The sequence below is a fragment of the Pinus tabuliformis genome, chromosome 1_1, assembly GCF_031772625.1.
Source record: "Pinus tabuliformis cultivar Carrire ecotype Pingquan chromosome 1_1, CPIR1, whole genome shotgun sequence".
NCBI lineage: Eukaryota > Viridiplantae > Streptophyta > Pinopsida > Pinales > Pinaceae > Pinus > Pinus tabuliformis.
The window spans coordinates 814,462,081-814,476,873 of record NC_142297.1 but is presented as its reverse complement, the minus strand read 5'-3'; positions in this window follow the sequence as shown (position 1 = coordinate 814,476,873).

The window sequence follows — 14,793 nt, the reverse complement described above, 5'->3', positions numbered from 1 at the left end:
ATTTGGTTGTAACCGGAAAAACCGTCCATAAAGGAAAATATTTCACTGCCGGCACAATCATCAATTATTTGATCGATAGAGGGCATTGGATAGTTTTCCTTGGGACAAGCACGATTGATATCCCTATAGTCGATACATATTCTTATTGTTCCCTACTTTTTATTAACCGGAACAATATTCGATACCCAATCCATTAACGGGATCGGATAAATGAAACCTGCTTTCAACAGTTTCTCAACTTCTGCTTTGATTGCAGCCGCTTTCTGAGGGTGTATCTGACGCAGACGTTTCCGAACGGGTTTAGCGTCCGGGTAAGTCTTGATCTCATGAACAACAATGGAGGGATCAATTCCTGGCATTTCCTCATAGGACTAGGCAAACACGTCGCGGAATTCTTGAAATAGGGCCTTGTATGTTTGAATTTCGTCATCTGAACACGAGGCACCTATATGAATGTGTTCAACAATTCCAGGCTTCACTGAAATGTCAATGGGAATAGTGCGAGAAACATTTCCCAAATTCAGCTCTGAATCAGGATGTTTCATTGGACTCTGAGCGTATTTGACATATTCAGCTGTAAAAATTGACGAGAAATCGTTCTCAAAACGATCATCCTTAGGTAAAAACGAAGATCTATGATGGAGATCTTCCCATGGTAAATCGTCTACGCACAGGACTTCACAAAGTTGCTCGTCAGATAACACAACTTCGGGAAATGTTATTAACTCCGAGGATGACGCGAAAAGGGATTCCTCGCGGACCACATTCATTTGGTCGATTTGGGTTGAACTTGGGTCGAAAAAAGACTGCACGGCCTCATAAGCAATTTCATATGGACTCAAAGGCATTGCATCACCGAATGAGTCTATCTCAGATTCAGATGGGACAATCCAAGGATCATCATAAATAATAGTATCTGAAGTAATCATATGAATGGATGCGAATGAAGGGTCTGCGTTGATCGGAGGAAAAGGAAAAGTTCCCAGTAAACCGGAATCTTTAACTAATCCTACGCCAACATCCTTATAAGGGATAGTCGTTTTACCGACATGTTGGATACTCTCTGAAGAGGCTGGGTCGGATGAAAAATAAGCCAGCTGGTCTATTGTCACGATCTTTCCATTATGTGGAAACTTTATGACTCGGAAGACTGATGAAACGACCGCTGTCATAGCGTAAGACCAACTTCGACCCAAAAGAAGGTTGTAGTCTAGAGGGGCATCAACCACCTCCACATCTAGACTAACGGTTTTTCCTTCAACCCCTATAGGCAAATCCTGTAAAATGCCAAACGGATGGAACCCACGGCCATCAAAGGCCTTAAGAATTGTCGGGGATTGGTTCAGTGAAGGAGAACCAAGCGATATCCAACACTGAATCGAAATAATACACGTGGAAGCTCCCTCACCAATTACAGTCCGATGAATAGGCCTGTTTTTGACTATCACTAGAATCTGGAAAGCCATTTGATGAGGGAGACACGGTGTACTATTTTCTAGATCAAAGATTATCAGGTTCGGGTCCTAAACATCAACAGCTCCTATAGCCAACAAGAGTAATTTTCGCTATGCTGGGCATGATTGCAGCACTTCTAAAGCCGACATTGCTGAGGGTGAAACAGCTAAATCCTCAATAATGTTGTAATTCTGGGCCGCTCTCGCATGTGGATTGAAAGCAGACCTTCGAAGTACACCCTTGGCGGGCGATTTTATTACTAAGTCAGGGTTAGGTTTCTTGATCTGTAGTGGATCGGAACCGGGAGCTGAGGTTGATGGATTTAAACGAGAAGATTCTGCTTCTTTCGATCCATCAACAGGACTTTTACTACCATAATTGTGAGACCGAGTCGCAATCCTTACATGAGACATCATCAATATGGGTTCTTTAGTGGCACTCGAGGAAGAACCTATCATCTTACTCTCCTGCTTTGGAAATGGATCTTTCAAATGTTGGCATTATGATGCATGTGTTGTACTTGATGGCAACCCTCTCATAGAAGAATATCTCACTTATGTATAACTGGGTGAATCTTCAGAAGAGATATCAGATGTGACTGATGGAGGACAGCTCAAAGGAATCAGATGATGAATCTTCAGAAGAGATATCAGATGTGACTGATGGAGGACAGCTCAAAGGAATCAGATGATAGTTCTAAGTGTGACAAGTTAGCTTTGCCATCAAGTCCAAAGGGGGAGATTGTTGGCATTATGAGATAAGTGTTGTCCTTGATGGCAAACCTCACTGATGACAAATCATAGTACAGAAGGTCAGCAGCAAGGAATTGATGATCAGACAGAAGGTCAGCAGCAAGGAATTGATGATCAGACTATAAGAAGAAGAGAAAGTTCATACACGCAGGTTCGTTAAGCCCAAGTCGCGTGTACACGCTGGTTGGCTTCAGCAAAAGCGCGTGTATGTGGAAAAGTACCTTTGGTCCATGGCGGTTATTCCTTGGAAGTTGTGCCTATGGTTTTGGACCTTGGCGTCTCGGCGGACGTGTTGATCCCTAGTTTTGAAGTTGATGGTATTGAATCTCTATGGTTTTGGCCCTTGGTATTGAACAAGGCCTAAGGCTATATAAGGAGAAGGAAACCATTAGGCAAGCGTATCTGAAATGTCTTGAATATCTGATGAAGCATCAGATCCGGTATGCAGGGTTATGGGCTGATGACGCATTGCTTGATCTGAGCTAAGGAGAGATCTCATCGGTTGATGGAGAACTAGATCTAAGGAGAGATCGGGATCAAATGGTTTGAAATGAACTATCTTTATGATGCTTATTCTAGATCTACATACTGACGCATGTATTGTTCTATAAACATTATGAGTATGACTGATGTCTGGTACAGCTGCAAGTTATGAGAAATTATTTTTAGATCTGTACGCGGGTTGACTTTGGCAAAAGCGCGTATACACGCGGGTTTGATTCATCGAAGTAGCGTATACATTGTAAAGCTTGATATTTGAAGTTGCAGATGGATCTGATGGTTATTACAGAGTTCTGTGTCTGCTCTGTGTTCTGGTGACTGTTGTTAACAGGGTTTCAGTGATTCAGAGTTTGATGATAGTTTTGAGCTTCAATGATAGTTATGGGTCCAGTATGAAAATTGGATGAAAAGTGGCCTTGCAGATTATGTGTTGTGCTTCAGTGTATCCAGTCTGAAAATTGATGAAACGTGGTACCTGGAGGTGAGAAGATTGTAGGCAAGCACCTACGTACTAGTATCTAAGCTAGTACAAAAGCTAAAGGAGATCTTTGGAGCATTGTAGCAGGTAGCAGCCTGCGTACTAGTAAATGGATCGGCTAGTACAAGAGCAAAGGGGGTTGTAGCTCCCGTACTGGTATAAGACTGCACCAGTACAAATATTGTAAAAGGATTTTCTTATTAAGAAGAAGATTGAGATGACTTGCAGCAGGTGGTTTTCACCCACATTGGGTTTCCACCTTATATCTTTGTGTTCATGTGTGTGGCTCTTGTGTGATGTTCTGTTCTGTTATTCTGCACCTGTTTACTGTTAATATGCTTAATAATGATCTGATGCATTTACTGAAGATTAAGCTAACTGAATTATAAGATCTCTGGATATACGCGAGTTTCATTAGACACAGTAGCGTGTACACGCGGGTTCACTTAATTGAAGTAGCGTATATGTTTCTGAGTATGAAATTCAAAAGATTGATTGATCTGATAATACTGATTCACCCCCCCTCTCAGTATTATTTCCAACATCAAAACAGCAGGAGTTGAGGAACCTTTGACGATTTTCACAACCTCGGCCCGATCGGGGAAATCTCTTGTAAAATGATCCTCTTCACAAATTAGACAAGGATATCGAGGTTTGCGCTTTTCGTCATTGGATTCCGACTTTTCCGTTTTCTCCTTTGGAGTCTTGTCTACTTTACCCTTCTTCTTACCCTTCTTCTTCCCACCGTTTTTTGATTTAGCCGTAGATGACTCTACAGCGTGAATATCGGCAGAAATTTCAGGAGAAGACTCTCTTGTCGGGGAATCTGGTAAGGTTATAATGGGCGAAGAATTCTTTGAAGATTTCTTCTTGCTTTTAGTATTTACCGAACTAATCATGCCATCAGCAGCATGAGATCCCGAAGGAGCAGCAGCGATTTGATTTGACTTTGGAAGATCTGGGATCTTTTCATGTAACGTACCTGACTGAGTGTAAACTAAGTCAAGGTACTGCACTTGAGCAATTACTTGCTCTTCAGTAACTACTCCGGCCTTAGCTACATCTTCAGTAATCTTCGGTAATAATGATTTAACAAACCATTCAGCTAAGATTTGGTCCGGAATAAAAACTTTCATTAATCCCCGTCGACGTCTCCATTCATGTATATGATCGGAAATATAAGTGGATGTCAACTGTTTTAGTGAAGTTAGTGCGGAGTCGCCATTTTGTCATGCGGAAAGAGTCGTTAGTGGGGACACAACCGACCTCCCTAGAAGCAAAAGATTTCTAGTGACAAACAAGACAAATAAAGCTACTTTTCTCTAAACATGCATTGCAATTACAAGTAATCAGGGGATCTTTAACATACCTCTAGTCCAACGCTTTATAGTAGTCCAGCCTCGCCGATCCGGATGAGCTCCTCCTTCTCTTCGAAACCTGCATTCACTAACAAGCCAAAAGATTAAATAGCACCTGATAAACTCATAAAACAATACATATCTATCATATAGACCAAGGAGTATATGAAACAAACCATGAATAACAATCTGTTTAGAAAAATAAGTTCATTTGCATTAAAAGGTAACAAAAGGAACCATTACAACCTGAGCCTTGGTGTTGTGCAAGTCCCTCCTAGGGTCCAGCAAGAGTTTTCCTTTACTTTGATCAGCTCACCCACTCTCACATAAGGCTAGGAAAGGATGGGAATCTCTCCTCTCAAGCTTTACAAGGGAGTCCTAATTCCAGCAGCATCTACCATTAGGAATGTTCAGCTTTCAACCTCCCCTCCCTCTGGCCCAATGCCTGTATTTATAGTGCTCTAGAGGAAGTTATTCAGGTCCACCATCAATGGGATAAGCCCCTCTTTGGATGGGATAGCTCCCCTCTTGATGGGATAAGTTCCTCTTTGGTAGAGATACATGAACCATCTGGAGGCGCTTCATACACGTCAAACAAGCTTCTAGAAGGCTCTAGAAATGACCACAAGTAACTTTTTTGGAGTGAAACTTGCGCCTTTTGACCTTTACAGGAGTACACACCCATTGCTTTACATACAGAGCATACAAGTACGCAGGTATTGTGAACTTGGAGTGCGTACACGTAGGTAAGGCTAAGAGAAACTACGTACCCAGAGATATATAGATTTTTAATGACTTTCTCTCTTTCTTGAAGTTTGACATGGAGAGCAGAGGTATGAGGCTTGCCAAGGAGGATAGTATGACAGTTGATGGAGCCATACTTACTGCAAATAGTCATGGTGACAAATTTTAGTGTAACAATTACTACTCTAAAAACTAGAAATTCAAGAACTAGTGAGCTAGTTAGCCTATCAAATGCCTAACCTAATCAAGTGCAAATGCATTGGGGTAAATTTTTTTATTAACTTTAATTTTTTATGACATAATCTAAGTATAATCAAATTAATTGAAGCTCATTAACAAGTTCTAAAAGATAGTAGAAAAATACTAGTTTTTTCTACAAGGGACTTCCACAAATTCTAGATTCATGAACTAGTAACCAAACCCAAGTACCTCAATCATGAAGATGAATTTTAAAAGTTGTTGTAAGGATGCATCATGCATGTGACTATATATATATATATATATATATATATATATATATATATATATATATATATAACCTACAAAATAACTTAACTCAATCATTTAACCCCATCCTACAACAAACGAAACATCAATACTAAATGCAGAAATAGGAAAAACAAGAATAATAGATGCATGTGAATAAGAAGTGAAAAGAAGAAAAGAAAATGATATAAAAGGGATTGGAGGCTCCTGGGAAGGTCAATCCCAAGTATACTCAGAGTCCCATGAAAGGGACAAAGCTTTGGAAGCTAAAAAAGGAACCAAACTTCATTATTTGAATAAATCCAAGTACATCCTTGTTAGAAATGAAAGTGGAGCTACAAAAACAATAGTTTTCTCCACAAGAATACTAAGAAATACATGCCTGTAGAGGAAAATTTGAATTGGTACTTATAAAAAACAACGAGGAAGCATTTACCTTGAAAGGAGGAATCTTTCCCTTCCAAAATCCCTCAAATAGTGGATTTGGTTCCGAACACTAGGAATATGCATTAAATGATAGGGAACGCATTCCTAGATTTTCTCAATCACTGGAGCTCTAGAATTTGTCAATAATTTCATGATATTTTGTTCATTTATTATCCAATATTGATCCTCATGTAGTAGGGAGAAATTCCCTAGATTATCTCCTCCTCCAAATCTTCATAATCTGCCCAATATTCTACAAAAATAAATAATACTAGGCACAAATATGTAATTATCTCTAAATGTTTCTAATGAGGATATAAAATCTAAAAAAACATTATTAAGTGTAGAAGGAGACATTTGAAATAGATTTAATTTGCCTAAGAAAGGTTAGATGGGTTGTAATTTGTGTCTAATTTGGAGGCCCATCATACCCTGCTACTGAAATTGTTTCTCAACCTCTAAGTAACCTATTCACCCTCCTTGCCTTGTGGTTCTTCATGTATGTTGACCTGTTTCTTTCTCTATTTGTTGGTCCATATGTTGCTCCTCCTGTTGCTCTTCTTGCTACTCTTTTGTTTCAATTTCTTCCCCTATCTCAGTTTCCCATGGAACTTCTAATCTACGTTTAGGTTTCTTATTTCTCTCAGATGATTCTTAAATTGCAATGGTTTCTATTTGTGCGGGAAACACCTTACTTTTGGTTTGTCCTCTTGGTATTCCTCTGGAACTTCCCCTTATGAAAGTGAGGATTTCTTGGCATCCATTACCTTATTACTAATTTTATTCTCATTGAAGTCCAATCCTCTTACTGCTTATACAAATTCTTGGCCATGCCGCATCATACTATCCATCAAATTCTTATCAGAAAAACCTTAACTAGAAATCTAAATTATATTTGCTCATTAAATTTTGGGATTGAAAACACTTAAAATAGAGATATTTAATTACAAAGGGAGAAATGGTGGTCAATAAACTAAAGAAAAAGAAGGAAGTATGTGATGACCAAACTAGTGACTTGGATACTTGTCACCCTTGGAGAATTTACCATGTCTGTAGAAAATCTTTTGCAACTCTGTTGTGTTTCTTTGTACCTTGTAGCAATTAATTATCCAACACCCTAATAGGAAAAAAAAATTCCCGCTATCCCTATATTAATATCTTGTACCAATCTGTCTATCTTTATTAGTATCTTTGTTCCTTCCTATATAAAATTTATTCTTCTTGTAGAAGTTATGTTCCTCCTATAGTAGTTATGTTCCTCCTATAGAAGCTATGCTTTCTCCTATAGAAACCAACCCAAATCCTATAGAAGTTATTCCTTTCATTCCAAGAGGTGGTGGTTCCACCATTTTCTTCTTTTATTTTTATTTTTCTATTGATTTTTTCATTTTATTTTTTCAAAATTTTCTCTTTTTTCACTGCATGTAAAATAAACTCAAAGTGCTTTGAGTTAACTGAGTTGGCCCTCACATACCCCTTCACACTCCTTGTCTTCCATCATGAATAGATTATTACATCCCACTTTCTCAAGTCCTCTTCATTTATGTCTTTTCCTCTCCCCCATGTGCGTGTCTCTTGGTGGAAAAGTGAAGTTAAATTCTAGATAAGGCCAGGCTTCTCTGCTACTAAGTTTGGCTATAAAAAATATTTTCCTTTGTATACTTACATCATTTTTTTGAGGTAAAATAGGCCTATAGGAGAGGTTTTGAGGATTCCAGACTTGGGCCTTACCCTTGATGTATTTTTGCAAGTGATATTGAGGTTTTTGATATGATTGTTGAAGCCGCCTTTAGTGGTTCTAAAGTTGCTAGTGATGATCCTTTGATGGTTTCATGCTAGTTCTGAACAAAGGTATTGACTAATCTATTGGATTCTTTAGGTTTCATCTTATTATGTTTGTTTCTTCATGCATTGGCCTTGCCCTAAAAATTTTCTCTTAAAATGTGCTTGACTGCTCGAAGTTATCACTGTAGGTCTTGTTGATAGTGGATCAAGTTGTTGTTTGAAATGATTAATGAACCTGTAGTAGCCCTTTAGAATTTTTGTGGCTGCCCAATATCATGGAGATGATCCCTCAATGCTTCATGTTGGTGAATTCTTCATTCTAGTGCTTCCAAGTGCATTTGATTTTGGTTCTAGAGGGCTTGCACAAACTTCTATAGGATTGTGTGTCTTCATGTAGCAAAAATATAGAACCTTCTAGGAAATTTCTTTCCTTCAGGGGATACCTTTAAAAGTAATGATAATTGATGGGTAATCTTTTGACAAGGATCAAAGGCCTTTTTCATGGTAGAAGGGATGGAAGAAGGGGTGCAAATGGGTTCTTTTCATGGACAAGGATGAAAATGATAGTGGAGAAGAGGTCAAGTGGTGTGGAAAATGAATGATGAGGCTATGGTGGACCTATCTCAAAATTTCCTAAAGAATACATGACCTTTTTGCCTCTTTCTCCAATCGGATTTGCCTCCTGTAGCAATTTTGGTCCCCTTTGTAGTATTTTAGGACAACCTCCTGTAGTAGAATTATTTGATCCATATCTCTCCAACGCTATAATAGATTGACCTAATTTTCTTTTAGAATTTTACCATCATACTGTTGTGGCCACAACCACCACCCTATTAAAACCTGCTCTAGTAGAAAATTTTAATGGGTCCCCTAAAAGTTTGATCTTTCGTTTCTCTGAATGATAACTCTCTGAATGATCTGTTTTTATCCCAGAGAGTTTAACTCTCTGTCGAGTCAAATCTTCAAATTTTCATGGTTAAGACCCCCATGAATAAGTCTCTACAACATGATTCATTTATAACCCAGTCTAGCCCTTCATTCATATCCTTCATCGGGACTTTCTCAACCCCCAAAACCTTCTATCACACCTTTATTTCTATTATAACACTTTTGTAATAGAAATACTTTGCAAGCATATGTAACTTACCCTTTTTGCACTTCTCCGGTCCTTATACATTCCTTTATTGCTATCACAATCTCTCAAGTTCTGCGGTTACACTACATCATCCTCTTTTGCATGCGAAAAGTGAGGACCTTCCAGACTTCAAATGTAATTAATCACATCCATATCCTTTCGAGTCCGTCGTTACATCGCTTATCGCAATCGCTTGCCCACTCCCCCATCTCAAATCACAATCGGCGGAACCCAAGGCCCATACATAAGGCGTTTTGCGATATGGCCGACCTACAAAGATTTTTAAGTGCATCATATATGATTTCGAGTCAGAAACCCATCGCAAATCATAATCTACAGAATTCAAAGCTTATACATAAGGCATGATGCGATACAGCAAACCCAATGGGATGATTAGGCATAACACATACGATTTCGGGTCCGCTTCCGTTCTCAAATCACAATCTGTAGAGTTCATTGTTTATACATAAAGCGCGATGCGATATGGTGGACCCGCTGGAATTATTAACCATAGCACATATATTTTTCGGGTTCCGCCTATCGCAAATCACAATTTGTGAAGCCCAAGGCTTATACATAAGGCACAATGCGATATAGCGGACCTGCCGAGACTATTAAACGCAACTTATATATTTTCGGGTCTGGCCAATCGCAAATCATAATCAGCAGTCGCAGAAAGTGAAGCGACATGCGATATGCAAAGGGGTGATGAACAGACCCAATGATAATTATAGATCCGGGTGAATATTATTTGAAGTCCAACCTTGTGGTTCGACTATGCGCTTTCCCGTGTATTACCATGTGTTCCAATAAAGTGTTGTTGTCTGGGTTCTTAAAAGAAAATATGATAGAGTGAATGGCCCGCTTTAGAAGCATTGTCAAGCAATTCTTGAATAAAAATCAATATTAAGGGCAACGAGAATACATGTTACAATAGGGTCACTGGTTTAATAATTATAGTTTCCCTAATTAAATAGAAACTATGATTGAATGCAAGGTTTGTTTGTGAGCATGTTTTTCATATTTCTCATAATCATAACTAATATGAACTATTTCTGCAGGCGAGGATCAAGAGAAGAAAGGCGAAGTTCGAGTGGATCCGGTAACAGATAAATGAAATTTATATGAAGATGACACCTCTACACCACCGATGTTGATATTGCAAAAACACACTCTACAAGAAAGGGATACAAACCGCCATAGTGCATAATGGAGGCACACTTTACATCAAGAGGAAGCACTCATGACAACGCTGATCCATCAAGATGTTATTACCTCCAAGAACCCCATCAATCATTCCAGATGTGTGATGATGAGTGCAATGTCTTCAATTTCCTTTAGGAAATAATAGGGAATAACGTCCACTCAATACAGGTGTGAAGAGATGACATGTAGTCATTCTCTTTTGATCAACATTTATTCATTTCCCCCAAAAAATGAAGCGATCTAGCAGATATGCCCTCTATGTGTCAGCCATTTCACTTATCAATTCTACATCTATATATTTTAATGTGTATGTGGAAAAGAGCAGGAAGATGGAAAGTCGGGGTAGGGAGCGGAGGATGATTTTTTTCTCATAAGTATTACCTCTGGAGATTGGTAGAGGACTTTTTTGAGGCAGAACAGCTTTTGATTTATTATGCTAATAAAGAAGACTGTTTGGGTAAAGAAAGAGCCTTTTTTAGATTCATTTTCCTTTTTCTTTCATGTTTGGAATCACGGTGTTGTGACTGGCATGAGGATATATATGTTTTGTTTTTGTGCACAATGATAACAGACAGTTCGTGACTAGTCTTGGTTACTCAAATATAATTTGTTACCATGGTTAATTCATGAGTGGTTGTTGATTTGAAACCTTGTTAAACATCAGTTGCAAGTTCTATGTGTATGGAAAGTAATGTGCATTCATGTATGAGTAATTAGATTGCAATTAATATTTAATACAACCTTGTTCATTTGTGAACTAGTAATTTATTCATTTGGACTTGGAATCTATATATGATGTTTAATCTCTTTTTGTTATGCTCCTACAGGATAGATTAGAATAGTTAGGACTAGCATAAGTAGTTAGAATTAGTATACATAGGATCTGATAGATATAGGTTAGCTGTTTATTTTGTTGATTTAATGGAAGTCTTCCTTTTGTTGATTTGATGAAATATTGGATGACTTGCATGGATCAATTTACTTCACCAAGTTGGATCTTCATTCTGGATATCATCAAATCAGAATGAAGACTAAAGACATTCTGAAAACAACATTTAGAACTCATGAGGTTCATTATGAATTTTTGGTCATGCCTTTTGGCCTTAACAATGCACCTTCTATATTTCAAGGTTTGATGAATTCCATTTTCAAACCCTTGCTTAGAAAATTTTTGTTAGTATTTTTTGATGATATACTAATATACAACAAGCCTTGGAAGGATCATGTTGAACATGTTGACAAGGTGCTACAACTATTGGAGGAGAAACAATTATATGCAAAAAGATCCAAATGTTTCTTTGGAGTACAACACGTGGAATATCTGGGTCATATTGTATCTCATGAAGGAGTTAAGGTAGACCCTAGCAAAATTAAAGCCATTAAGGAATGGTAAATCCCCACATCCATAAAGCATCTGCGAGGATTTCTCAGTTGACAGGGTATTATCGCAAGTTTGTTAAGGATTATGGGAGAATAGCAGCACCTCTAACAACATTATTGAAGAAAGATGCATTTTCATGGAATCCAGAAGCAATAAAGGCCTTCGAACATCTTAAAGAGGCAATGTGCCAAGCACCAGTCTTAGCTACACCGGACTTCACAAAACATTTATTGTGGAATGTGATGCTGCAAGAAATGGAATTGGTGTTGTCTTAATTCAGGATGAAAGACCCATTGCTTTTGAAAGTCATCCAATCAAGGGAAAGTTTTTACACAAAACTATTTATGAGAAGGAAATGTTGGTAATACTACATGCACTTAAGAAATGGAGACCCTACCTAATGGGAAGGCACTTCAAGGTAAAAACAGATCATGATAGGCTTAAATACTTTTTAGAACAAAGGTTATCCTCTAAAGAGCAACAAAAGTGGGTCACAAAGATGTTGGGTTATGACTTTGAAATCATCTACAAAAAAGGGAAGCAAAATGTGGTGGTAGATGCACTCTCAAGAAAGGATGCGGATGTGGAAGCATTGTTTTGCACCATTTCTATTATCCAACTAGATAGGATAAATGAAGCAAGGGAGGAATGGAAGAATGATGAAGAAGTGTGGGCACTTATTCGAAATTTACAACACGATTCTAGTACATCTAATACATTTAGCTGGTAAAATGATTCGTTATGGTCCAAATATTGCTTATACCTCTGTAAGAATTCCCAACTAAAACAAAAGATTCTTACGGAATTGCACACTTTTCCCTTAGGAGGGAACTTAGGATTTTTAAAAACTTACCACAAGGTTAAGAAGGAATTTTTTTGGGATGGCCTTAAATCGGATATTCAAAAGTTTGTGGTGGAATGTTTGGTTTTCCAACAAAATAAAGTTGAAACAATTAAGAACCCATGTCTATTACAACCTTTATCCATTCCAAGCCAACGTTGGGAGGAGGCTTCAATGGACTTTATCACAAGTTTACCCAAGTCTGAGGGAAAGAGTGTCATCATGGTGGTAGTTGATAGACTTACCAAGTATGCACACTTTTGTTGTTATGAAACCAGCTCACAAAAGATAGAAAAGATAGATCAATGCCTCAGAATTCAACCTCTTCAAGGGAGCAACCTCATTTACATTACATAAATGAAAAGTTCTTGGATGATTCAAATGAAATAACCTCTTTTCTATATATAGGAGTCTATGGAGTCACAATATAACCCAGTTGACCTAACAATAATAATATAAGGGCACAAAAATAACAATAGAGCGATTCTATGGGGCACAGTAATAACAATATGCGGACAATAGGGGCACAACAATATTAATAAGGGATACAACTACAATAGTAACGGGGTAATCACTAGTATTATATGGACCCAACATGCCCCTCTCCTTCAAAAAAGTGTTTTCGTCAATGCTTGAGTAGTTCTGGATGCTTATATATAAAATTCTCATCCTCCCATGTGGAATCTTCAGAGGATAAGTTCTTCCACTTGATGAGATACTCCGAAATTGATCAATTTCATAGCTGTCGAGTTCTTGTTTCTGTGTCTGCTTCCGGTTCCAATATAATTTTTCCTTCCTTGTCAAATTCTGGTAATATTGTTTGAACTGGGAGCTTGTCGCCTATAATATTCTTTAAACATGAAACATGGAAAACTGGGTGCACTTGAGAAGCTACAGGAAGCTCCAATTTGTATGCCATAGTACCAATCTTTTGCAACACCTTGTATAGACCATAATACTTTGGTGATAATTTATTATCCTTCTTAGCTTGCTTGAGGGACATTTGTTTATATGGTTGTAGCTGTAGGAATACCCAATCACCTACATGAAAACTTCTTTCGTTGTGTTGTTGATCTGCCTGTTGTTTCATTCTATTCTTCACCGACATGAGGTTATCCTAAGAATTGGAGGACTTGTTGTTGATGCTCGATGTGATGTTCCACTTCTTTAACCTTAGAATTTTCTCTTAAATATGACGTGATGGATGGTGGCTGATATCCATAAAGTGCCATAAATGGGGTCATTATTGTTGTTGTACGGAAGGAAGTGTTATACCACCATTCAGCCAGAGGAAACCATTTGACCCGTTGTGTCTATTTATTAAATACAAAGTAATGAAGATATCCTTCCATTTCTCTTTTACTATCTCATTTTGCCCATTAGATTGAGGATGATAAGATGAGCTTTGAGCTAACTGAGTACCGAGACAAGAAAATAATTTTGTCGAAAAATTTCTAGTGAAAATGGGATCTTTGTCACTTACAATAATCTTTGGGTTTCCATGTAGCTTTTGAATTGTTTCCATAAATGAAGTAGAAACTGTACAAGCTTTAAAATGATGTGATAATGCACAAAAGCGTGCATATTTGGTAAGTCTATCAATTACCCCATAATGACACTCTTTCCCTCAAACTTGGCTAAACCTGTGATAAAATCCATTGAAACCTCCTCCCAACATTGGGTTGGAATGGATAAAGGTTGTAATAGACCCGAGGTCTTAATCGTTTCAACTTTATTTTGTTGGAAAACCAAACATTCCGCCACAAACTTTTGAATATCCGATTTAAGGCCATCCCAAAAAAAATTCCTTCTTAACCCTGTGGTAAGTTTTTAAAAATCCTGAGTGCCCTCCTAAGGGAGAAGTGTGCAATTCCATAAGAATATTTTGTTTGAGTTGGGAATTCTTACAGAGGTATAAGTGATATTTGTACCATAACGAATCATTTTTCTAGCTAAATGTATCAGATGTATTGGAATCTTGTTGTAACTTTCGAATAAGTGCCCACACTTCTTCGTCATTCTTCCATTTCTCCCTTTCTTCATTAATCCAATCTGGTTGGATAATAGAAATGATGCACAACAATGCTTCCACATCCTCATCCTTTCTTGAGAGTGCACCTGCCACCACATTTTGCTTCCCTTTTTTGTATATGATTTCAAAGTCATAACCCAACATCCTTGTGACCCACTTTTGTTTCTCTTCAGAGGATAATCTTTTTTCTAGAAAGTATTTAAGGCTATCATG